The sequence below is a fragment of the Ambystoma mexicanum genome, chromosome 4p (assembly GCF_040938575.1).
Source record: "Ambystoma mexicanum isolate Mex_15411 chromosome 4p, UKY_AmexF1_1, whole genome shotgun sequence".
Classification (NCBI taxonomy): domain Eukaryota; kingdom Metazoa; phylum Chordata; class Amphibia; order Caudata; family Ambystomatidae; genus Ambystoma; species Ambystoma mexicanum.
In genome coordinates this window covers 50,678,212-50,700,561 of record NC_090927.1, presented here as the reverse complement: position 1 = coordinate 50,700,561, position 22,350 = coordinate 50,678,212, and the positions used below count along the sequence as shown (strand labels likewise).

Here is a 22,350-nt window from a genome sequence, read left to right as displayed (position 1 = left end):
CTCTCAAGCCGCTTCATCTTCCAGTCCTATCTAGAAAGGAAGGCCCTGAAAAGTTGGCAGCAATTGCAAAGCAGGATTTGCCTTCATTTATTGGGGTTGGGGGGGTGGGGTCAATCGGTCAGGGGCTTCCTTCCCCACACACTTCAGGAGCGCCACAGGGACTCTTCTCCAGCCTGCCAATAGGCTGCAGATATTTGCCCCCAGCCAATGCTGCACTTTGGGGGCAAGGGGCAGGTTTCAGGTGGCAAGACGGGCAGCAAAGGGTTAATGAGGCATGCCCCAGCACTCACGCGCCTCCGAGAGGAACTGCAGACTCTCTTGCCCATTTTAGGAAAAGGGGACCGTCCACCCCTGATAGGGCTCGAACCGCTGCCCTTGGTTCTTGCGTGTTCTCTCAAGCTAGTCATTTTTAGATTGGTCTTGGTATTGTGCTTTGCTTAGCCACTGTAAGCAATGACAGCTCAATACCAGAGCAGCGTAAAGCTTGATTTCTGCCACTGAAAGTGCATCTCGGTCATTTGCGTGGGACACCACCGGTCAAGCTTCTCAAGCATCCTGCCAGTGGTGGACCCATGGGGCACTGCTCTCAGGATCTCCATAACCTGCTTCTTGCTGACAGCCTCCCATATGGTCTAGCGGTTAGGATTCCTGGTTTTCACCCAGGCGGCCCGGGTTCGACTCCCGGTATGGGAAGACTAGCCTTTTCTACATAGAACTCCCGATTCCGTTTCTGTTGCATTTACATTTTGAGAAAAGCCTGAATTTCCCCACATTGTTTCCCTTGGGGCCCCGGCGGCCCCATGCAGTCTGTCCGTGTTTCAGGCTCCCGATTCCTCAGTATGAGGGCTGGACTTGCAAGAAGAAGGGCCGACTACAAGCGGCTTGGGTATGAGGTGCATACCAATGTCTGCGGCTTTCATACCCGAGATCTCGTCTGCACCCACCTTTGAGGCGTGACGTGTCCCCCGCACCCCCCGTCAAGAGAGCAACGGTGGGACCACATTTGGAAAACAGGCCGCCTTGCATTGAAACCGTTGCTGCAAGACGTTAAAGGCCAGAGGAAAGAAGGGCGCCCTGACAGACCGTCATTTCCGCTGACCTCGAGTGTTAAGCGTTCAGTACCTCGGCCAAGGCTAGGGAGAAGACAGAGACTACGCAATCACAATTGGGGTTAAATTAAAAACAAAACGCGCTTCCCCGAGCCAGGTAGGAGTCGAACCTACAATCTTCTGATCCGTAGTCAGACGCGTTATCCATTGCGCCACTGGCCCTCGTGGGTCTGCGCATACCCCTATCCTTCCACAAAAGGGAGGTACTGTGCTTGCCCCCTCCCCACATTACACAGCTCTTTAGAAAATAATGCTACTCTTCATTTCGGAGCTGACTCTCAAGCCGCTTCATCTTCCAGTCCTATCTAGAAAGGAAGGCCCTGAAAAGTTGGCAGCAATTGCAAAGCAGGATTTGCCTTCATTTATTGGGGTTGGGGGGGTGGGGTCAATCGGTCAGGGGCTTCCTTCCCCACACACTTCAGGAGCGCCACAGGGACTCTTCTCCAGCCTGCCAATAGGCTGCAGATATTTGCCCCCAGCCAATGCTGCACTTTGGGGGCAAGGGGCAGGTTTCAGGTGGCAAGACGGGCAGCAAAGGGTTAATGAGGCATGCCCCAGCACTCACGCGCCTCCGAGAGGAACTGCAGACTCTCTTGCCCATTTTAGCAAAAGGGGACCGTCCACCCCTGATAGGGCTCGAACCGCTGCCCTTGGTTCTTGCGTGTTCTCTCAAGCTAGTCATTTTTAGATTGGTCTTGGTATTGTGCTTTGCTTAGCCACTGTAAGCAATGACAGCTCAATACCAGAGCAGCGTAAAGCTTGATTTCTGCCACTGAAAGTGCATCTCGGTCATTTGCGTGGGACACCACCGGTCAAGCTTCTCAAGCATCCTGCCAGTGGTGGACCCATGGGGCACTGCTCTCAGGATCTCCATAACCTGCTTCTTGCTGACAGCCTCCCATATGGTCTAGCGGTTAGGATTCCTGGTTTTCACCCAGGCGGCCCGGGTTCGACTCCCGGTATGGGAAGACTAGCCTTTTCTACATAGAACTCCCGATTCGGTTTCTGTTGCATTTACATTTTGAGAAAAGCCTGAATTTCCCCACATTGTTTCCCTTGGGGCCCCGGCGGGCCCCATGCAGTCTGTCCGTGTTTCAGGCTCCCGATTCCTCAGTATGAGGGCTGGACTTGCAAGAAGAAGGGCCGACTACAAGCGGCTTGGGTATGAGGTGCATACCAATGTCTGCGGCTTTCATACCCGAGATCTCGTCTGCACCCACCTTTGAGGCGTGACGTGTCCCCCGCACCCCCCGTCAAGAGAGCAACGGTGGGACCACATTTGGAAAACAGGCCGCCTTGCATTGAAACCGTTGCTGCAAGACGTTAAAGGCCAGAGGAAAGAAGGGCGCCCTGACAGACCGTCATTTCCGCTGACCTCGAGTGTTAAGCGTTCAGTACCTCGGCCAAGGCTAGGGAGAAGACAGAGACTACGCAATCACAATTGGGGTTAAATTAAAAACAAAACACGCTTCCCCGAGCCAGGTAGGAGTCGAACCTACAATCTTCTGATCCGTAGTCAGACGCGTTATCCATTGCGCCACTGGCCCTCGTGGGTCTGCGCATACCCCTATCCTTCCACAAAAGGGAGGTGCTGTGCTTGCCCCCTCCCCACATTACACAGCTCTTTAGAAAATAATGCTACTCTTCATTTCGGAGCTGACTCTCAAGCCGCTTCATCTTCCAGTCCTATCTAGAAAGGAAGGCCCTGAAAAGTTGGCAGCAATTGCAAAGCAGGATTTGCCTTCATTTATTGGGGTTGGGGGGGTGGGGTCAATCGGTCAGGGGCTTACTTCCCCACACACTTCAGGAGCGCCACAGGGACTCTTCTCCAGCCTGCCAATAGGCTGCAGATATTTGCCCCCAGCCAATGCTGCACTTTGGGGGCAAGGGGCAGGTTTCAGGTGGCAAGACGGGCAGCAAAGGGTTAATGAGGCGTGCCCCAGCACTCACGCGCCTCCGAGAGGAACTGCAGACTCTCTTGCCTATTTTAGCAAAAGGGGACCGTCCATCCCTGATAGGGCTCGAACCGCTGCCCTTGGTTCTTGCGTGTTCTCTCAAGCTAGTCATTTTTAGATTGGTCTTGGTATTGTGCTTTGCTTAGCCACTGTAAGCAATGACAGCTCAATACCAGAGCAGCGTAAAGCTTGATTTCTGCCACTGAAAGTGCATCTCGGTCATTTGCGTGGGACACCACCGGTCAAGCTTCTCAAGCATCCTGCCAGTGGTGGACCCATGGGGCACTGCTCTCAGGATCTCCATAACCTGCTTCTTGCTGACAGCCTCCCATATGGTCTAGCGGTTAGGATTCCTGGTTTTCACCCAGGCGGCCCGGGTTCGACTCCCGGTATGGGAAGACTAGCCTTTTCTACATAGAACTCCCGATTCCGTTTCTGTTGCATTTACATTTTGAGAAAAGCCTGAATTTCCCCACATTGTTTCCCTTGGGGCCCCGGCGGCCCCATGCAGTCTGTCCGTGTTTCAGGCTCCCGATTCCTCAGTATGAGGGCTGGACTTGCAAGAAGAAGGGCCGACTACAAGCGGCTTGGGTATGAGGTGCATACCAATGTCTGCGGCTTTCATACCCGAGATCTCGTCTGCACCCACCTTTGAGGCGTGACGTGTCCCCCGCACCCCCCGTCAAGAGAGCAACGGTGGGACCACATTTGGAAAACAGGCCGCCTTGCATTGAAACCGTTGCTGCAAGACGTTAAAGGCCAGAGGAAAGAAGGGCGCCCTGACAGACCGTCATTTCCGCTGACCTCGAGTGTTAAGCGTTCAGTACCTCGGCCAAGGCTAGGGAGAAGACAGAGACTACGCAATCACAATTGGGGTTAAATTAAAAACAAAACGCGCTTCCCCGAGCCAGGTAGGAGTCGAACCTACAATCTTCTGATCCGTAGTCAGACGCGTTATCCATTGCGCCACTGGCCCTCGTGGGTCTGCGCATACCCCTATCCTTCCACAAAAGGGAGGTGCTGTGCTTGCCCCCTCCCCACATTACACAGCTCTTTAGAAAATAATGCTACTCTTCATTTCGGAGCTGACTCTCAAGCCGCTTCATCTTCCAGTCCTATCTAGAAAGGAAGGCCCTGAAAAGTTGGCAGCAATTGCAAAGCAGGATTTGCCTTCATTTATTGGGGTTGGGGGGGTGGGGTCAATCGGTCAGGGGCTTACTTCCCCACACACTTCAGGAGCGCCACAGGGACTCTTCTCCAGCCTGCCAATAGGCTGCAGATATTTGCCCCCAGCCAATGCTGCACTTTGGGGGCAAGGGGCAGGTTTCAGGTGGCAAGACGGGCAGCAAAGGGTTAATGAGGCGTGCCCCAGCACTCACGCGCCTCCGAGAGGAACTGCAGACTCTCTTGCCCATTTTAGCAAAAGGGGACCGTCCATCCCTGATAGGGCTCGAACCGCTGCCCTTGGTTCTTGCGTGTTCTCTCAAGCTAGTCATTTTTAGATTGGTCTTGGTATTGTGCTTTGCTTAGCCACTGTAAGCAATGACAGCTCAATACCAGAGCAGCGTAAAGCTTGATTTCTGCCACTGAAAGTGCATCTCGGTCATTTGCGTGGGACACCACCGGTCAAGCTTCTCAAGCATCCTGCCAGTGGTGGACCCATGGGGCACTGCTCTGAGGATCTCCATAACCTGCTTCTTGCTGACAGCCTCCCATATGGTCTAGCGGTTAGGATTCCTGGTTTTCACCCAGGCGGCCCGGGTTCGACTCCCGGTATGGGAAGACTAGCCTTTTCTACATAGAACTCCCGATTCCGTTTCTGTTGCATTTACATTTTGAGAAAAGCCTGAATTTCCCCACATTGTTTCCCTTGGGGCCCCGGCGGCCCCATGCAGTCTGTCCGTGTTTCAGGCTCCCGATTCCTCAGTATGAGGGCTGGACTTGCAAGAAGAAGGGCCGACTACAAGCGGCTTGGGTATGAGGTGCATACCAATGTCTGCGGCTTTCATACCCGAGATCTCGTCTGCACCCACCTTTGAGGCGTGACGTGTCCCCCGCACCCCCCGTCAAGAGAGCAACGGTGGGACCACATTTGGAAAACAGGCCGCCTTGCATTGAAACCGTTGCTGCAAGACGTTAAAGGCCAGAGGAAAGAAGGGCGCCCTGACAGACCGTCATTTCCGCTGACCTCGAGTGTTAAGCGTTCAGTACCTCGGCCAAGGCTAGGGAGAAGACAGAGACTACACAATCACAATTGGGGTTAAATTAAAAACAAAACGCGCTTCCCCGAGCCAGGTAGGAGTCGAACCTACAATCTTCTGATCCGTAGTCAGACGCGTTATCCATTGCGCCACTGGCCCTCGTGGGTCTGCGCATACCCCTATCCTTCCACAAAAGGGAGGTGCTGTGCTTGCCCCCTCCCCACATTACACAGCTCTTTAGAAAATAATGCTACTCTTCATTTCGGAGCTGACTCTCAAGCCGCTTCATCTTCCAGTCCTATCTAGAAAGGAAGGCCCTGAAAAGTTGGCAGCAATTGAAAAGCAGGATTTGCCTTCATTTATTGGGGTTGGGGGGGTGGGGTCAATCGGTCAGGGGCTTACTTCCCCACACACTTCAGGAGCGCCACAGGGACTCTTCTCCAGCCTGCCAATAGGCTGCAGATATTTGCCCCCAGCCAATGCTGCACTTTGGGGGCAAGGGGCAGGTTTCAGGTGGCAAGACGGGCAGCAAAGGGTTAATGAGGCGTGCCCCAGCACTCACGCGCCTCCGAGAGGAACTGCAGACTCTCTTGCCCATTTTAGCAAAAGGGGACCGTCCATCCCTGATAGGGCTCGAACCGCTGCCCTTGGTTCTTGCGTGTTCTCTCAAGCTAGTCATTTTTAGATTGGTCTTGGTATTGTGCTTTGCTTAGCCACTGTAAGCAATGACAGCTCAATACCAGAGCAGCGTAAAGCTTGATTTCTGCCACTGAAAGTGCATCTCGGTCATTTGCGTGGGACACCACCGGTCAAGCTTCTCAAGCATCCTGCCGGTGGTGGACCCATGGGGCACTGCTCTCAGGATCTCCATAACCTGCTTCTTGCTGACAGCCTCCCATATGGGCTAGCGGTTAGGATTCCTGGTTTTCACCCAGGCGGCCCGGGTTCGACTCCCGGTATGGGAAGACTAGCCTTTTCTACATAGAACTCCCGATTCCGTTTCTGTTGCATTTACATTTTGAGAAAAGCCTGAATTTCCCCACATTGTTTCCCTTGGGGCCCCGGCGGCCCCATGCAGTCTGTCCGTGTTTCAGGCTCCCGATTCCTCAGTATGAGGGCTGGACTTGCAAGAAGAAGGGCCGACTACAAGCGGCTTGGGTATGAGGTGCATACCAATGTCTGCGGCTTTCATACCCGAGATCTCGTCTGCACCCACCTTTGAGGCGTGACGTGTCCCCCGCACCCCCCGTCAAGAGAGCAACGGTGGGACCACATTTGGAAAACAGGCCGCCTTGCATTGAAACCGTTGCTGCAAGACGTTAAAGGCCAGAGGAAAGAAGGGCGCCCTGACAGACCGTCATTTCCGCTGACCTCGAGTGTTAAGCGTTCAGTACCTCGGCCAAGGCTAGGGAGAAGACAGAGACTACGCAATCACAATTGGGGTTAAATTAAAAACAAAACGCGCTTCCCCGAGCCAGGTAGGAGTCAAACCTACAATCTTCTGATCCGTAGTCAGACGCGTTATCCATTGCGCCACTGGCCCTCGTGGGTCTGCGCATACCCCTATCCTTCCACAAAAGGGAGGTGCTGTGCTTGCCCCCTCCCCACATTACACAGCTCTTTAGAAAATAATGCTACTCTTCATTTCGGAGCTGACTCTCAAGCCGCTTCATCTTCCAGTCCTATCTAGAAAGGAAGGCCCTGAAAAGTTGGCAGCAATTGCAATGCAGGATTTGCCTTCATTTATTGGGGTTGGGGGGGTGGGGTCAATCGGTCAGGGGCTTACTTCCCCACACACTTCAGGAGCGCCACAGGGACTCTTCTCCAGCCTGCCAATAGGCTGCAGATATTTGCCCCCAGCCAATGCTGCACTTTGGGGGCAAGGGGCAGGTTTCAGGTGGCAAGACGGGCAGCAAAGGGTTAATGAGGCGTGCCCCAGCACTCACGCGCCTCCGAGAGGAACTGCAGACTCTCTTGCCCATTTTAGCAAAAGGGGACCGTCCATCCCTGATAGGGCGCGAACCGCTGCCCTTGGTTCTTGCGTGTTCTCTCAAGCTAGTCATTTTTAGATTGGTCTTGGTATTGTGCTTTGCTTAGCCACTGTAAGCAATGACAGCTCAATACCAGAGCAGCGTAAAGCTTGATTTCTGCCACTGAAAGTGCATCTCGGTCATTTGCGTGGGACACCACCGGTCAAGCTTCTCAAGCATCCTGCCAGTGGTGGACCCATGGGGCACTGCTCTCAGGATCTCCATAACCTGCTTCTTGCTGACAGCCTCCCATATGGTCTAGCGGTTAGGATTCCTGGTTTTCACCCAGGCGGCCCGGGTTCGACTCCTGGTATGGGAAGACTAGCCTTTTCTACATAGAACTTCCGTTTCTGTTGCATTTACATTTTGAGAAAAGCCTGAATTTCCCCACATTGTTTCCCTTGGGGCCCCGGCGGCCCCATGCAGTCTGTCCGTGTTTCAGGCTCCCGATTCCTCAGTATGAGGGCTGGACTTGCAAGAAGAAGGGCCGACTACAAGCGGCTTGGGTATGAGGTGCATACCAATGTCTGCGGCTTTCATACCCGAGATCTCGTCTGCACCCACCTTTGAGGCGTGACGTGTCCCCCGCACCCCCCGTCAAGAGAGCAACGGTGGGACCACATTTGGAAAACAGGCCGCCTTGCATTGAAACCGTTGCTGCAAGACGTTAAAGGCCAGAGGAAAGAAGGGCGCCCTGACAGACCGTCATTTCCGCTGACCTCGAGTGTTAAGCGTTCAGTACCTCGGCCAAGGCTAGGGAGAAGACAGAGACTACGCAATCACAATTGGGGTTAAATTAAAAACAAAACGCGCTTCCCCGAGCCAGGTAGGAGTCGAACCTACAATCTTCTGATCCGTAGTCAGACGCGTTATCCATTGCGCCACTGGCCCTCGTGGGTCTGCGCATACCCCTATCCTTCCACAAAAGGGAGGTACTGTGCTTGCCCCCTCCCCACATTACACAGCTCTTTAGAAAATAATGCTACTCTTCATTTCGGAGCTGACTCTCAAGCCGCTTCATCTTCCAGTCCTATCTAGAAAGGAAGGCCCTGAAAAGTTGGCAGCAATTGCAAAGCAGGATTTGCCTTCATTTATTGGGGTTGGGGGGGTGGGGTCAATCGGTCAGGGGCTTACTTCCCCACACACTTCAGGAGCGCCACAGGGACTCTTCTCCAGCCTGCCAATAGGCTGCAGATATTTGCCCCCAGCCAATGCTGCACTTTGGGGGCAAGGGGCAGGTTTCAGGTGGCAAGACGGGCAGCAAAGGGTTAATGAGGCGTGCCCCAGCACTCACGCGCCTCCGAGAGGAACTGCAGACTCTCTTGCCCATTTTAGCAAAAGGGGACCGTCCATCCCTGATAGGGCTCGAACCGCTGCCCTTGGTTCTTGCATGTTCTCTCAAGCTAGTCATTTTTAGATTGGTCTTGGTATTGTGCTTTGCTTAGCCACTGTAAGCAATGACAGCTCAATACCAGAGCAGCGTAAAGCTTGATTTCTGCCACTGAAAGTGCATCTCGGTCATTTGCGTGGGACACCACCGGTCAAGCTTCTCAAGCATCCTGCCAGTGGTGGACCCATGGGGCACTGCTCTCAGGATCTCCATAACCTGCTTCTTGCTGACAGCCTCCCATATGGTCTAGCGGTTAGGATTCCTGGTTTTCACCCAGGCGGCCCGGGTTCGACTCCCGGTATGGGAAGACTAGCCTTTTCTACATAGAACTCCCGATTCCGTTTCTGTTGCATTTACATTTTGAGAAAAGCCTGAATTTCCCCACATTGTTTCCCTTGGGGCCCCGGCGGCCCCATGCAGTCTGTCCGTGTTTCAGGCTCCCGATTCCTCAGTATGAGGGCTGGACTTGCAAGAAGAAGGGCCGACTACAAGCGGCTTGGGTATGAGGTGCATACCAATGTCTGCGGCTTTCATACCCGAGATCTCGTCTGCACCCACCTTTGAGGCGTGACGTGTCCCCCGCACCCCCCGTCAAGAGAGCAACGGTGGGACCACATTTGGAAAACAGGCCGCCTTGCATTGAAACCATTGCTGCAAGACGTTAAAGGCCAGAGGAAAGAAGGGCGCCCTGACAGACCGTCATTTCCGCTGACCTCGAGTGTTAAGCGTTCAGTACCTCGGCCAAGGCTAGGGAGAAGACAGAGACTACGCAATCACAATTGGGGTTAAATTAAAAACAAAACGCGCTTCCCCGAGCCAGGTAGGAGTCGAACCTACAATCTTCTGATCCGTAGTCAGACGCGTTATCCATTGCGCCACTGGCCCTCGTGGGTCTGCGCATACCCCTATCCTTCCACAAAAGGGAGGTACTGTGCTTGCCCCCTCCCCACATTACACAGCTCTTTAGAAAATAATGCTACTCTTCATTTCGGAGCTGACTCTCAAGCCGCTTCATCTTCCAGTCCTATCTAGAAAGGAAGGCCCTGAAAAGTTGGCAGCAATTGCAAAGCAGGATTTGCCTTCATTTATTGGGGTTGGGGGGGTGGGGTCAATCGGTCAGGGGCTTACTTCCCCACACACTTCAGGAGCGCCACAGGGACTCTTCTCCAGCCTGCCAATAGGCTGCAGATATTTGCCCCCAGCCAATGCTGCACTTTGGGGGCAAGGGGCAGGTTTCAGGTGGCAAGACGGGCAGCAAAGGGTTAATGAGGCATGCCCCAGCACTCACGCGCCTCCGAGAGGAACTGCAGACTCTCTTGCCCATTTTAGCAAAAGGGGACCGTCCACCCCTGATAGGGCTCGAACCGCTGCCCTTGGTTCTTGCGTGTTCTCTCAAGCTAGTCATTTTTAGATTGGTCTTGGTATTGTGCTTTGCTTAGCCACTGTAAGCAATGACAGCTCAATACCAGAGCAGCGTAAAGCTTGATTTCTGCCACTGAAAGTGCATCTCGGTCATTTGCGTGGGACACCACCGGTCAAGCTTCTCAAGCATCCTGCCAGTGGTGGACCCATGGGGCACTGCTCTCAGGATCTCCATAACCTGCTTCTTGCTGACAGCCTCCCATATGGTCTAGCGGTTAGGATTCCTGGTTTTCACCCAGGTGGCCCGGGTTCGACTCCCGGTATGGGAAGACTAGCCTTTTCTACATAGAACTCCCGATTCCGTTTCTGTTGCATTTACATTTTGAGAAAAGCCTGAATTTCCCCACATTGTTTCCCTTGGGGCCCCGGCGGCCCCATGCAGTCTGTCCGTGTTTCAGGCTCCCGATTCCTCAGTATGAGGGCTGGACTTGCAAGAAGAAGGGCCGACTACAAGCGGCTTGGGTATGAGGTGCATACCAATGTCTGCGGCTTTCATACCCGAGATCTCGTCTGCACCCACCTTTGAGGCGTGACGTGTCCCCCGCACCCCCCGTCAAGAGAGCAACGGTGGGACCACATTTGGAAAACAGGCCGCCTTGCATTGAAACCGTTGCTGCAAGACGTTAAAGGCCAGAGGAAAGAAGGGCGCCCTGACAGACCGTCATTTCCGCTGACCTCGAGTGTTAAGCGTTCAGTACCTCGGCCAAGGCTAGGGAGAAGACAGAGACTACGCAATCACAATTGGGGTTAAATTAAAAACAAAACGCGCTTCCCCGAGCCAGGTAGGAGTCGAACCTACAATCTTCTGATCCGTAGTCAGACGCGTTATCCATTGCGCCACTGGCCCTCGTGGGTCTGCGCATACCCCTATCCTTCCACAAAAGGGAGGTGCTGTGCTTGCCCCCTCCCCACATTACACAGCTCTTTAGAAAATAATGCTACTCTTCATTTCGGAGCTGACTCTCAAGCCGCTTCATCTTCCAGTCCTATCTAGAAAGGAAGGCCCTGAAAAGTTGGCAGCAATTGCAAAGCAGGATTTGCCTTCATTTATTGGGGTTGGGGGGGTGGGGTCAATCGGTCAGGGGCTTACTTCCCCACACACTTCAGGAGCGCCACAGGGACTCTTCTCCAGCCTGCCAATAGGCTGCAGATATTTGCCCCCAGCCAATGCTGCACTTTGGGGGCAAGGGGCAGGTTTCAGGTGGCAAGACGGGCAGCAAAGGGTTAATGAGGCGTGCCCCAGCACTCACGCGCCTCCGAGAGGAACTGCAGACTCTCTTGCCCATTTTAGCAAAAGGGGACCGTCCATCCCTGATAGGGCTCGAACCGCTGCCCTTGGTTCTTGCGTGTTCTCTCAAGCTAGTCATTTTTAGATTGGTCTTGGTATTGTGCTTTGCTTAGCCACTGTAAGCAATGACAGCTCAATACCAGAGCAGCGTAAAGCTTGATTTCTGCCACTGAAAGTGCATCTCGGTCATTTGCGTGGGACACCACCGGTCAAGCTTCTCAAGCATCCTGCCAGTGGTGGACCCATGGGGCACTGCTCTCAGGATCTCCATAACCTGCTTCTTGCTGACAGCCTCCCATATGGTCTAGCGGTTAGGATTCCTGGTTTTCACCCAGGCGGCCCGGGTTCGACTCCCGGTATGGGAAGACTAGCCTTTTCTACATAGAACTCCCGATTCCGTTTCTGTTGCATTTACATTTTGAGAAAAGCCTGAATTTCCCCACATTGTTTCCCTTGGGGCCCCGGCGGCCCCATGCAGTCTGTCCGTGTTTCAGGCTCCCGATTCCTCAGTATGAGGGCTGGACTTGCAAGAAGAAGGGCCGACTACAAGCGGCTTGGGTATGAGGTGCATACCAATGTCTGCGGCTTTCATACCCGAGATCTCGTCTGCACCCACCTTTGAGGCGTGACGTGTCCCCCGCACCCCCCGTCAAGAGAGCAACGGTGGGACCACATTTGGAAAACAGGCCGCCTTGCATTGAAACCGTTGCTGCAAGACGTTAAAGGCCAGAGGAAAGAAGGGCGCCCTGACAGACCGTCATTTCCGCTGACCTCGAGTGTTAAGCGTTCAGTACCTCGGCCAAGGCTAGGGAGAAGACAGAGACTACGCAATCACAATTGGGGTTAAATTAAAAACAAAACGCGCTTCCCCGAGCCAGGTAGGAGTCGAACCTACAATCTTCTGATCCGTAGTCAGACGCGTTATCCATTGCGCCACTGGCCCTCGTGGGTCTGCGCATACCCCTATCCTTCCACAAAAGGGAGGTGCTGTGCTTGCCCCCTCCCCACATTACACAGCTCTTTAGAAAATAATGCTACTCTTCATTTCGGAGCTGACTCTCAAGCCGCTTCATCTTCCAGTCCTATCTAGAAAGGAAGGCCCTGAAAAGTTGGCAGCAATTGCAAAGCAGGATTTGCCTTCATTTATTGGGGTTGGGTCAATCGGTCAGGGGCTTACTTCCCCACACACTTCAGGAGCGCCACAGGGACTCTTCTCCAGCCTGCCAATAGGCTGCAGATATTTGCCCCCAGCCAATGCTGCACTTTGGGGGCAAGGGGCAGGTTTCAGGTGGCAAGACGGGCAGCAAAGGGTTAATGAGGCGTGCCCCAGCACTCACGCGCCTCCGAGAGGAACTGCAGACTCTCTTGCCCATTTTAGCAAAAGGGGACCGTCCATCCCTGATAGGGCTCGAACCGCTGCCCTTGGTTCTTGCGTGTTCTCTCAAGCTAGTCATTTTTAGATTGGTCTTGGTATTGTGCTTTGCTTAGCCACTGTAAGCAATGACAGCTCAATACCAGAGCAGCGTAAAGCTTGATTTCTGCCACTGAAAGTGCATCTCGGTCATTTGCGTGGGACACCACCGGTCAAGCTTCTCAAGCATCCTGCCAGTGGTGGACCCATGGGGCACTGCTCTCAGGATCTCCATAACCTGCTTCTTGCTGACAGCCTCCCATATGGTCTAGCGGTTAGGATTCCTGGTTTTCACCCAGGCGGCCCGGGTTCGACTCCCGGTATGGGAAGACTAGCCTTTTCTACATAGAACTCCCGATTCCGTTTCTGTTGCATTTACATTTTGAGAAAAGCCTGAATTTCCCCACATTGTTTCCCTTGGGGCCCCGGCGGCCCCATGCAGTCTGTCCGTGTTTCAGGCTCCCGATTCCTCAGTATGAGGGCTGGACTTGCAAGAAGAAGGGCCGACTACAAGCGGCTTGGGTATGAGGTGCATACCAATGTCTGCGGCTTTCATACCCGAGATCTCGTCTGCACCCACCTTTGAGGCGTGACGTGTCCCCCGCACCCCCCGTCAAGAGAGCAACGGTGGGACCACATTTGGAAAACAGGCCGCCTTGCATTGAAACCGTTGCTGCAAGACGTTAAAGGCCAGAGGAAAGAAGGGCGCCCTGACAGACCGTCATTTCCGCTGACCTCGAGTGTTAAGCGTTCAGTACCTCGGCCAAGGCTAGGGAGAAGACAGAGACTACGCAATCACAATTGGGGTTAAATTAAAAACAAAACGCGCTTCCCCGAGCCAGGTAGGAGTCGAACCTACAATCTTCTGATCCGTAGTCAGACGCGTTATCCATTGCGCCACTGGCCCTCGTGGGTCTGCGCATACCCCTATCCTTCCACAAAAGGGAGGTGCTGTGCTTGCCCCCTCCCCACATTACACAGCTCTTTAGAAAATAATGCTACTCTTCATTTCGGAGCTGACTCTCAAGCCGCTTCATCTTCCAGTCCTATCTAGAAAGGAAGGCCCTGAAAAGTTGGCAGCAATTGCAAAGCAGGATTTGCCTTCATTTATTGGGGTTGGGGGGGTGGGGTCAATCGGTCAGGGGCTTACTTCCCCACACACTTCAGGAGCGCCACAGGGACTCTTCTCCAGCCTGCCAATAGGCTGCAGATATTTGCCCCCAGCCAATGCTGCACTTTGGGGGCAAGGGGCAGGTTTCAGGTGGCAAGACGGGCAGCAAAGGGTTAATGAGGCGTGCCCCAGCACTCACGCGCCTCCGAGAGGAACTGCAGACTCTCTTGCCCATTTTAGCAAAAGGGGACCGTCCATCCCTGATAGGGCTCGAACCGCTGCCCTTGGTTCTTGCGTGTTCTCTCAAGCTAGTCATTTTTAGATTGGTCTTGGTATTGTGCTTTGCTTAGCCACTGTAAGCAATGACAGCTCAATACCAGAGCAGCGTAAAGCTTGATTTCTGCCACTGAAAGTGCATCTCGGTCATTTGCGTGGGACACCACCGGTCAAGCTTCTCAAGCATCCTGCCAGTGGTGGACCCATGGGGCACTGCTCTCAGGATCTCCATAACCTGCTTCTTGCTGACAGCCTCCCATATGGTCTAGCGGTTAGGATTCCTGGTTTTCACCCAGGCGGCCCGGGTTCGACTCCCGGTATGGGAAGACTAGCCTTTTCTACATAGAACTCCAGATTCCGTTTCTGTTGCATTTACATTTTGAGAAAAGCCTGAATTTCCCCACATTGTTTCCCTTGGGGCCCCGGCGGCCCCATGCAGTCTGTCCGTGTTTCAGGCTCCCGATTCCTCAGTATGAGGGCTGGACTTGCAAGAAGAAGGGCCGACTACAAGCGGCTTGGGTATGAGGTGCATACCAATGTCTGCGGCTTTCATACCCGAGATCTCGTCTGCACCCACCTTTGAGGCGTGACGTGTCCCCCGCACCCCCCGTCAAGAGAGCAACGGTGGGACCACATTTGGAAAACAGGCCGCCTTGCATTGAAACCGTTGCTGCAAGACGTTAAAGGCCAGAGGAAAGAAGGGCGCCCTGACAGACCGTCATTTCCGCTGACCTCGAGTGTTAAGCGTTCAGTACCTCGGCCAAGGCTAGGGAGAAGACAGAGACTACGCAATCACAATTGGGGTTAAATTAAAAACAAAACGCGCTTCCCCGAGCCAGGTAGGAGTCGAACCTACAATCTTCTGATCCGTAGTCAGACGCGTTATCCATTGCGCCACTGGCCCTCGTGGGTCTGCGCATACCCCTATCCTTCCACAAAAGGGAGGTGCTGTGCTTGCCCCCTCCCCACATTACACAGCTCTTTAGAAAATAATGCTACTCTTCATTTCGGAGCTGACTCTCAAGCCGCTTCATCTTCCAGTCCTATCTAGAAAGGAAGGCCCTGAAAAGTTGGCAGCAATTGCAAAGCAGGATTTGCCTTCATTTATTGGGGTTGGGGGGGTGGGGTCAATCGGTCAGGGGCTTACTTCCCCACACACTTCAGGAGCGCCACAGGGACTCTTCTCCAGCCTGCCAATAGGCTGCAGATATTTGCCCCCAGCCAATGCTGCACTTTGGGGGCAAGGGGCAGGTTTCAGGTGGCAAGACGGGCAGCAAAGGGTTAATGAGGCGTGCCCCAGCACTCACGCGCCTCCGAGAGGAACTGCAGACTCTCTTGCCCATTTTAGCAAAAGGGGACCGTCCATCCCTGATAGGGCTCGAACCGCTGCCCTTGGTTCTTGCGTGTTCTCTCAAGCTAGTCATTTTTAGATTGGTCTTGGTATTGTGCTTTGCTTAGCCACTGTAAGCAATGACAGCTCAATACCAGAGCAGCGTAAAGCTTGATTTCTGCCACTGAAAGTGCATCTCGGTCATTTGCGTGGGACACCACCGGTCAAGCTTCTCAAGCATCCTGCCAGTGGTGGACCCATGGGGCACTGCTCTCAGGATCTCCATAACCTGCTTCTTGCTGACAGCCTCCCATATGGTCTAGCGGTTAGGATTCCTGGTTTTCACCCAGGCGGCCCGGGTTCGACTCCCGGTATGGGAAGACTAGCCTTTTCTACATAGAACTCCCGATTCCGTTTCTGTTGCATTTACATTTTGAGAAAAGCCTGAATTTCCCCACATTGTTTCCCTTGGGGCCCCGGCGGCCCCATGCAGTCTGTCCGTGTTTCAGGCTCCCGATTCCTCAGTATGAGGGCTGGACTTGCAAGAAGAAGGGCCGACTACAAGCGGCTTGGGTATGAGGTGCATACCAATGTCTGCGGCTTTCATACCCGAGATCTCGTCTGCACCCACCTTTGAGGCGTGACGTGTCCCCCGCACCCCCCGTCAAGAGAGCAACGGTGGGACCACATTTGGAAAACAGGCCGCCTTGCATTGAAACCGTTGCTGCAAGACGTTAAAGGCCAGAGGAAAGAAGGGCGCCCTGACAGACCGTCATTTCCGCTGACCTCGAGTGTTAAGCGTTCAGTACCTCGGCCAAGGCTAGGGAGAAGACAGAGACTACGCAATCACAATTGGGGTTAAATTAAAAACAAAACGCGCTTCCCCGAGCCAGGTAGGAGTCGAACCTACAATCTTCTGATCCGTAGTCAGACGCGTTATCCATTGCGCCACTGGCCCTCGTGGGTCTGCGCATACCCCTATCCTTCCACAAAAGGGAGGTGCTGTGCTTGCCCCCTCCCCACATTACACAGCTCTTTAGAAAATAATGCTACTCTTCATTTCGGAGCTGACTCTCAAGCCGCTTCATCTTCCAGTCCTATCTAGAAAGGAAGGCCCTGAAAAGTTGGCAGCAATTGCAAAGCAGGATTTGCCTTCATTTATTGGGGTTGGGGGGGTGGGGTCAATCGGTCAGGGGCTTACTTCCCCACACACTTCAGGAGCGCCACAGGGACTCTTCTCCAGCCTGCCAATAGGCTGCAGATATTTGCCCCCAGCCAATGCTGCACTTTGGGGGCAAGGGGCAGGTTTCAGGTGGCAAGACGGGCAGCAAAGGGTTAATGAGGCGTGCCCCAGCACTCACGCGCCTCCGAGAGGAACTGCAGACTCTCTTGCCCATTTTAGCAAAAGGGGACCGTCCATCCCTGATAGGGCTCGAACCGCTGCCCTTGGTTCTTGCGTGTTCTCTCAAGCTAGTCATTTTTAGATTGGTCTTGGTATTGTGCTTTGCTTAGCCACTGTAAGCAATGACAGCTCAATACCAGAGCAGCGTAAAGCTTGATTTCTGCCACTGAAAGTGCATCTCGGTCATTTGCGTGGGACACCACCGGTCAAGCTTCTCAAGCATCCTGCCAGTGGTGGACCCATGGGGCACTGCTCTCAGGATCTCCATAACCTGCTTCTTGCTGACAGCCTCCCATATGGTCTAGCGGTTAGGATTCCTGGTTTTCACCCAGGCGGCCCGGGTTCGACTCCCGGTATGGGAATACTAGCCTTTTCTACATAGAACTCCCGATTCCGTTTCTGTTGCATTTACATTTTGAGAAAAGCCTGAATTTCCCCACATTGTTTCCCTTGGGGCCCCGGCGGCCCCATGCAGTCTGTCCGTGTTTCAGGCTCCCGATTCCTCAGTATGAGGGCTGGACTTGCAAGAAGAAGGGCCGACTACAAGCGGCTTGGGTATGAGGTGCATACCAATGTCTGCGGCTTTCATACCCGAGATCTCGTCTGCACCCACCTTTGAGGCGTGACGTGTCCCCCGCACCCCCCGTCAAGAGAGCAACGGTGGGACCACATTTGGAAAACAGGCCGCCTTGCATTGAAACCGTTGCTGCAAGACGTTAAAGGCCAGAGGAAAGAAGGGCGCCCTGACAGACCGTCATTTCCGCTGACCTCGAGTGTTAAGCGTTCAGTACCTCGGCCAAGGCTAGGGAGAAGACAGAGACTACGCAATCACAATTGGGGTTAAATTAAAAACAAAACGCGCTTCCCCGAGCCAGGTAGGAGTCGAACCTACAATCTTCTGATCCGTAGTCAGACGCGTTATCCATTGCGCCACTGGCCCTCGTGGGTCTGCGCATACCCCTATCCTTCCACAAAAGGGAGGTGCTGTGCTTGCCCCCTCCCCACATTACACAGCTCTTTAGAAAATAATGCTACTCTTCATTTCGGAGCTGACTCTCAAGCCGCTTCATCTTCCAGTCCTATCTAGAAAGGAAGGCCCTGAAAAGTTGGCAGCAATTGCAAAGCAGGATTTGCCTTCATTTATTGGGGTTGGGGGGGTGGGGTCAATCGGTCAGGGGCTTACTTCCCCACACACTTCAGGAGCGCCACAGGGACTCTTCTCCAGCCTGCCAATAGGCTGCAGATATTTGCCCCCAGCCAATGCTGCACTTTGGGGGCAAGGGGCAGGTTTCAGGTGGCAAGACGGGCAGCAAAGGGTTAATGAGGCGTGCCCCAGCACTCACGCGCCTCCGAGAGGAACTGCAGACTCTCTTGCCCATTTTAGCAAAAGGGGACCGTCCATCCCTGATAGGGCTCGAACCGCTGCCCTTGGTTCTTGCGTGTTCTCTCAAGCTAGTCATTTTTAGATTGGTCTTGGTATTGTGCTTTGCTTAGCCACTGTAAGCAATGACAGCTCAATACCAGAGCAGCGTAAAGCTTGATTTCTGCCACTGAAAGTGCATCTCGGTCATTTGCGTGGGACACCACCGGTCAAGCTTCTCAAGCATCCTGCCAGTGGTGGACCCATGGGGCACTGCTCTCAGGATCTCCATAACCTGCTTCTTGCTGACAGCCTCCCATATGGTCTAGCGGTTAGGATTCCTGGTTTTCACCCAGGCGGCCCGGGTTCGACTCCCGGTATGGGAAGACTAGCCTTTTCTACATAGAACTCCCGATTCCGTTTCTGTTGCATTTACATTTTGAGAAAAGCCTGAATTTCCCCACATTGTTTCCCTTGGGGCCCCGGCGGCCCCATGCAGTCTGTCCGTGTTTCAGGCTCCCGATTCCTCAGTATGAGGGCTGGACTTGCAAGAAGAAGGGCCGACTACAAGCGGCTTGGGTATGAGGTGCATACCAATGTCTGCGGCTTTCATACCCGAGATCTCGTCTGCACCCACCTTTGAGGCGTGACGTGTCCCCCGCACCCCCCGTCAAGAGAGCAACGGTGGGACCACATTTGGAAAACAGGCCGCCTTGCATTGAAACCGTTGCTGCAAGACGTTAAAGGCCAGAGGAAAGAAGGGCGCCCTGACAGACCGTCATTTCCGCTGACCTCGAGTGTTAAGCGTTCAGTACCTCGGCCAAGGCTAGGGAGAAGACAGAGACTACGCAATCACAATTGGGGTTAAATTAAAAACAAAACGCGCTTCCCCGAGCCAGGTAGGAGTCGAACCTACAATCTTCTGATCCGTAGTCAGACGCGTTATCCATTGCGCCACTGGCCCTCGTGGGTCTGCGCATACCCCTATCCTTCCACAAAAGGGAGGTACTGTGCTTGCCCCCTCCCCACATTACACAGCTCTTTAGAAAATAATGCTACTCTTCATTTCGGAGCTGACTCTCAAGCCGCTTCATCTTCCAGTCCTATCTAGAAAGGAAGGCCCTGAAAAGTTGGCAGCAATTGCAAAGCAGGATTTGCCTTCATTTATTGGGGTTGGGGGGGTGGGGTCAATCGGTCAGGGGCTTACTTCCCCACACACTTCAGGAGCGCCACAGGGACTCTTCTCAAGCCTGCCAATAGGCTGCAGATATTTGCCCCCAGCCAATGCTGCACTTTGGGGGCAAGGGGCAGGTTTCAGGTGGCAAGACGGGCAGCAAAGGGTTAATGAGGCGTGCCCCAGCACTCACGCGCCTCCGAGAGGAACTGCAGACTCTCTTGCCCATTTTAGCAAAAGGGGACCGTCCATCCCTGATAGGGCTCGAACCGCTGCCCTTGGTTCTTGCGTGTTCTCTCAAGCTAGTCATTTTTAGATTGGTCTTGGTATTGTGCTTTGCTTAGCCACTGTAAGCAATGACAGCTCAATACCAGAGCAGCGTAAAGCTTGATTTCTGCCACTGAAAGTGCATCTCGGTCATTTGCGTGGGACACCACCGGTCAAGCTTCTCAAGCATCCTGCCAGTGGTGGACCCATGGGGCACTGCTCTCAGGATCTCCATAACCTGCTTCTTGCTGACAGCCTCCCATATGGTCTAGCGGTTAGGATTCCTGGTTTTCACCCAGGCGGCCCGGGTTCGACTCCCGGTATGGGAAGACTAGCCTTTTCTACATAGAACTCCCGATTCGGTTTCTGTTGCATTTACATTTTGAGAAAAGCCTGAATTTCCCCACATTGTTTCCCTTGGGGCCCCGGCGGCCCCATGCAGTCTGTCCGTGTTTCAGGCTCCCGATTCCTCAGTATGAGGGCTGGACTTGCAAGAAGAAGGGCCGACTACAAGCGGCTTGGGTATGAGGTGCATACCAATGTCTGCGGCTTTCATACCCGAGATCTCGTCTGCACCCACCTTTGAGGCGTGACGTGTCCCCCGCACCCCCCGTCAAGAGAGCAACGGTGGGACCACATTTGGAAAACAGGCCGCCTTGCATTGAAACCGTTGCTGCAAGACGTTAAAGGCCAGAGGAAAGAAGGGCGCCCTGACAGACCGTCATTTCCGCTGACCTCGAGTGTTAAGCGTTCAGTACCTCGGCCAAGGCTAGGGAGAAGACAGAGACTACGCAATCACAATTGGGGTTAAATTAAAAACAAAACGCGCTTCCCCGAGCCAGGTAGGAGTCGAACCTACAATCTTCTGATCCGTAGTCAGACGCGTTATCCATTGCGCCACTGGCCCTCGTGGGTCTGCGCATACCCCTATCCTTCCACAAAAGGGAGGTACTGTGCTTGCCCCCTCCCCACATTACACAGCTCTTTAGAAAATAATGCTACTCTTCATTTCGGAGCTGACTCTCAAGCCGCTTCATCTTCCAGTCCTATCTAGAAAGGAAGGCCCTGAAAAGTTGGCAGCAATTGCAAAGCAGGATTTGCCTTCATTTATTGGGGTTGGGGGGGTGGGGTCAATCGGTCAGGGGCTTCCTTCCCCACACACTTCAGGAGCGCCACAGGGACTCTTCTCCAGCCTGCCAATAGGCTGCAGATATTTGCCCCCAGCCAATGCTGCACTTTGGGGGCAAGGGGCAGGTTTCAGGTGGCAAGACGGGCAGCAAAGGGTTAATGAGGCATGCCCCAGCACTCACGCGCCTCCGAGAGGAACTGCAGACTCTCTTGCCCATTTTAGCAAAAGGGGACCGTCCACCCCTGATAGGGCTCGAACCGCTGCCCTTGGTTCTTGCGTGTTCTCTCAAGCTAGTCATTTTTAGATTGGTCTTGGTATTGTGCTTTGCTTAGCCACTGTAAGCAATGACAGCTCAATACCAGAGCAGCGTAAAGCTTGATTTCTGCCACTGAAAGTGCATCTCGGTCATTTGCGTGGGACACCACCGGTCAAGCTTCTCAAGCATCCTGCCAGTGGTGGACCCATGGGGCACTGCTCTCAGGATCTCCATAACCTGCTTCTTGCTGACAGCCTCCCATATGGTCTAGCGGTTAGGATTCCTGGTTTTCACCCAGGCGGCCCGGGTTCGACTCCCGGTATGGGAAGACTAGCCTTTTCTACATAGAACTCCCGATTCCGTTTCTGTTGCATTTACATTTTGAGAAAAGCCTGAATTTCCCCACATTGTTTCCCTTGGGGCCCCGGCGGCCCCATGCAGTCTGTCCGTGTTTCAGGCTCCCGATTCCTCAGTATGAGGGCTGGACTTGCAAGAAGAAGGGCCGACTACAAGCGGCTTGGGTATGAGGTGCATACCAATGTCTGCGGCTTTCATACCCGAGATCTCGTCTGCACCCACCTTTGAGGCGTGACGTGTCCCCCGCACCCCCCGTCAAGAGAGCAACGGTGGGACCACATTTGGAAAACAGGCCGCCTTGCATTGAAACCGTTGCTGCAAGACGTTAAAGGCCAGAGGAAAGAAGGGCGCCCTGACAGACCGTCATTTCCGCTGACCTCGAGTGTTAAGCGTTCAGTACCTCGGCCAAGGCTAGGGAGAAGACAGAGACTACGCAATCACAATTGGGGTTAAATTAAAAACAAAACGCGCTTCCCCGAGCCAGGTAGGAGTCGAACCTACAATCTTCTGATCCGTAGTCAGACGCGTTATCCATTGCGCCACTGGCCCTCGTGGGTCTGCGCATACCCCTATCCTTCCACAAAAGGGAGGTGCTGTGCTTGCCCCCTCCCCACATTACACAGCTCTTTAGAAAATAATGCTACTCTTCATTTCGGAGCTGACTCTCAAGCCGCTTCATCTTCCAGTCCTATCTAGAAAGGAAGGCCCTGAAAAGTTGGCAGCAATTGCAAAGCAGGATTTGCCTTCATTTATTGGGGTTGGGGGGGTGGGGTCAATCGGTCAGGGGCTTACTTCCCCACACACTTCAGGAGCGCCACAGGGACTCTTCTCCAGCCTGCCAATAGGCTGCAGATATTTGCCCCCAGCCAATGCTGCACTTTG

General features: G+C 53.7%; 32 non-coding genes across 32 annotated transcripts; 16 read left to right on the top strand and 16 right to left on the bottom strand.

The window, feature by feature from the left end:
* The first annotated feature begins 621 nt into the window (after positions 1-621).
* On the top strand, positions 622-693 carry TRNAE-UUC (transfer RNA glutamic acid (anticodon UUC)). Its single transcript has one exon. It is a non-coding gene; the product is annotated as a tRNA-Glu (tRNA).
* Positions 694-1,198: 505 nt separating this feature from the next.
* On the bottom strand, positions 1,199-1,271 carry TRNAR-ACG (transfer RNA arginine (anticodon ACG)). The gene has a single exon. It is a non-coding gene; the product is annotated as a tRNA-Arg (tRNA).
* Positions 1,272-2,005: 734 nt separating this feature from the next.
* TRNAE-UUC (transfer RNA glutamic acid (anticodon UUC)) lies at positions 2,006-2,077 on the top strand. The gene has a single exon. It is a non-coding gene; the product is annotated as a tRNA-Glu (tRNA).
* Positions 2,078-2,583: 506 nt separating this feature from the next.
* On the bottom strand, positions 2,584-2,656 carry TRNAR-ACG (transfer RNA arginine (anticodon ACG)). The gene has a single exon. It is a non-coding gene; the product is annotated as a tRNA-Arg (tRNA).
* Positions 2,657-3,390: 734 nt separating this feature from the next.
* Positions 3,391-3,462, top strand: TRNAE-UUC (transfer RNA glutamic acid (anticodon UUC)). Its single transcript has one exon. It is a non-coding gene; the product is annotated as a tRNA-Glu (tRNA).
* A 505-nt stretch (positions 3,463-3,967) lies between these two features.
* On the bottom strand, positions 3,968-4,040 carry TRNAR-ACG (transfer RNA arginine (anticodon ACG)). The gene has a single exon. It is a non-coding gene; the product is annotated as a tRNA-Arg (tRNA).
* Positions 4,041-4,774: 734 nt separating this feature from the next.
* Positions 4,775-4,846, top strand: TRNAE-UUC (transfer RNA glutamic acid (anticodon UUC)). The gene has a single exon. It is a non-coding gene; the product is annotated as a tRNA-Glu (tRNA).
* A 505-nt stretch (positions 4,847-5,351) lies between these two features.
* TRNAR-ACG (transfer RNA arginine (anticodon ACG)) lies at positions 5,352-5,424 on the bottom strand. The gene has a single exon. It is a non-coding gene; the product is annotated as a tRNA-Arg (tRNA).
* Positions 5,425-6,158: 734 nt separating this feature from the next.
* Positions 6,159-6,230, top strand: TRNAE-UUC (transfer RNA glutamic acid (anticodon UUC)). The gene has a single exon. It is a non-coding gene; the product is annotated as a tRNA-Glu (tRNA).
* A 505-nt stretch (positions 6,231-6,735) lies between these two features.
* TRNAR-ACG (transfer RNA arginine (anticodon ACG)) lies at positions 6,736-6,808 on the bottom strand. The gene has a single exon. It is a non-coding gene; the product is annotated as a tRNA-Arg (tRNA).
* Positions 6,809-7,542: 734 nt separating this feature from the next.
* On the top strand, positions 7,543-7,614 carry TRNAE-UUC (transfer RNA glutamic acid (anticodon UUC)). Its single transcript has one exon. It is a non-coding gene; the product is annotated as a tRNA-Glu (tRNA).
* Positions 7,615-8,113: 499 nt separating this feature from the next.
* On the bottom strand, positions 8,114-8,186 carry TRNAR-ACG (transfer RNA arginine (anticodon ACG)). Its single transcript has one exon. It is a non-coding gene; the product is annotated as a tRNA-Arg (tRNA).
* Positions 8,187-8,920: 734 nt separating this feature from the next.
* TRNAE-UUC (transfer RNA glutamic acid (anticodon UUC)) lies at positions 8,921-8,992 on the top strand. The gene has a single exon. It is a non-coding gene; the product is annotated as a tRNA-Glu (tRNA).
* Positions 8,993-9,497: 505 nt separating this feature from the next.
* TRNAR-ACG (transfer RNA arginine (anticodon ACG)) lies at positions 9,498-9,570 on the bottom strand. The gene has a single exon. It is a non-coding gene; the product is annotated as a tRNA-Arg (tRNA).
* Positions 9,571-10,304: 734 nt separating this feature from the next.
* TRNAE-UUC (transfer RNA glutamic acid (anticodon UUC)) lies at positions 10,305-10,376 on the top strand. Its single transcript has one exon. It is a non-coding gene; the product is annotated as a tRNA-Glu (tRNA).
* A 505-nt stretch (positions 10,377-10,881) lies between these two features.
* TRNAR-ACG (transfer RNA arginine (anticodon ACG)) lies at positions 10,882-10,954 on the bottom strand. The gene has a single exon. It is a non-coding gene; the product is annotated as a tRNA-Arg (tRNA).
* A 734-nt stretch (positions 10,955-11,688) lies between these two features.
* TRNAE-UUC (transfer RNA glutamic acid (anticodon UUC)) lies at positions 11,689-11,760 on the top strand. The gene has a single exon. It is a non-coding gene; the product is annotated as a tRNA-Glu (tRNA).
* A 505-nt stretch (positions 11,761-12,265) lies between these two features.
* Positions 12,266-12,338, bottom strand: TRNAR-ACG (transfer RNA arginine (anticodon ACG)). Its single transcript has one exon. It is a non-coding gene; the product is annotated as a tRNA-Arg (tRNA).
* Positions 12,339-13,063: 725 nt separating this feature from the next.
* Positions 13,064-13,135, top strand: TRNAE-UUC (transfer RNA glutamic acid (anticodon UUC)). Its single transcript has one exon. It is a non-coding gene; the product is annotated as a tRNA-Glu (tRNA).
* Positions 13,136-13,640: 505 nt separating this feature from the next.
* TRNAR-ACG (transfer RNA arginine (anticodon ACG)) lies at positions 13,641-13,713 on the bottom strand. Its single transcript has one exon. It is a non-coding gene; the product is annotated as a tRNA-Arg (tRNA).
* Positions 13,714-14,447: 734 nt separating this feature from the next.
* TRNAE-UUC (transfer RNA glutamic acid (anticodon UUC)) lies at positions 14,448-14,519 on the top strand. Its single transcript has one exon. It is a non-coding gene; the product is annotated as a tRNA-Glu (tRNA).
* Positions 14,520-15,024: 505 nt separating this feature from the next.
* Positions 15,025-15,097, bottom strand: TRNAR-ACG (transfer RNA arginine (anticodon ACG)). The gene has a single exon. It is a non-coding gene; the product is annotated as a tRNA-Arg (tRNA).
* Positions 15,098-15,831: 734 nt separating this feature from the next.
* Positions 15,832-15,903, top strand: TRNAE-UUC (transfer RNA glutamic acid (anticodon UUC)). Its single transcript has one exon. It is a non-coding gene; the product is annotated as a tRNA-Glu (tRNA).
* Positions 15,904-16,408: 505 nt separating this feature from the next.
* On the bottom strand, positions 16,409-16,481 carry TRNAR-ACG (transfer RNA arginine (anticodon ACG)). Its single transcript has one exon. It is a non-coding gene; the product is annotated as a tRNA-Arg (tRNA).
* Positions 16,482-17,215: 734 nt separating this feature from the next.
* Positions 17,216-17,287, top strand: TRNAE-UUC (transfer RNA glutamic acid (anticodon UUC)). Its single transcript has one exon. It is a non-coding gene; the product is annotated as a tRNA-Glu (tRNA).
* A 505-nt stretch (positions 17,288-17,792) lies between these two features.
* TRNAR-ACG (transfer RNA arginine (anticodon ACG)) lies at positions 17,793-17,865 on the bottom strand. The gene has a single exon. It is a non-coding gene; the product is annotated as a tRNA-Arg (tRNA).
* A 734-nt stretch (positions 17,866-18,599) lies between these two features.
* On the top strand, positions 18,600-18,671 carry TRNAE-UUC (transfer RNA glutamic acid (anticodon UUC)). Its single transcript has one exon. It is a non-coding gene; the product is annotated as a tRNA-Glu (tRNA).
* Positions 18,672-19,176: 505 nt separating this feature from the next.
* Positions 19,177-19,249, bottom strand: TRNAR-ACG (transfer RNA arginine (anticodon ACG)). Its single transcript has one exon. It is a non-coding gene; the product is annotated as a tRNA-Arg (tRNA).
* Positions 19,250-19,983: 734 nt separating this feature from the next.
* On the top strand, positions 19,984-20,055 carry TRNAE-UUC (transfer RNA glutamic acid (anticodon UUC)). The gene has a single exon. It is a non-coding gene; the product is annotated as a tRNA-Glu (tRNA).
* Positions 20,056-20,560: 505 nt separating this feature from the next.
* TRNAR-ACG (transfer RNA arginine (anticodon ACG)) lies at positions 20,561-20,633 on the bottom strand. Its single transcript has one exon. It is a non-coding gene; the product is annotated as a tRNA-Arg (tRNA).
* A 734-nt stretch (positions 20,634-21,367) lies between these two features.
* TRNAE-UUC (transfer RNA glutamic acid (anticodon UUC)) lies at positions 21,368-21,439 on the top strand. Its single transcript has one exon. It is a non-coding gene; the product is annotated as a tRNA-Glu (tRNA).
* Positions 21,440-21,944: 505 nt separating this feature from the next.
* On the bottom strand, positions 21,945-22,017 carry TRNAR-ACG (transfer RNA arginine (anticodon ACG)). Its single transcript has one exon. It is a non-coding gene; the product is annotated as a tRNA-Arg (tRNA).
* Positions 22,018-22,350: the final 333 nt, after the last annotated feature.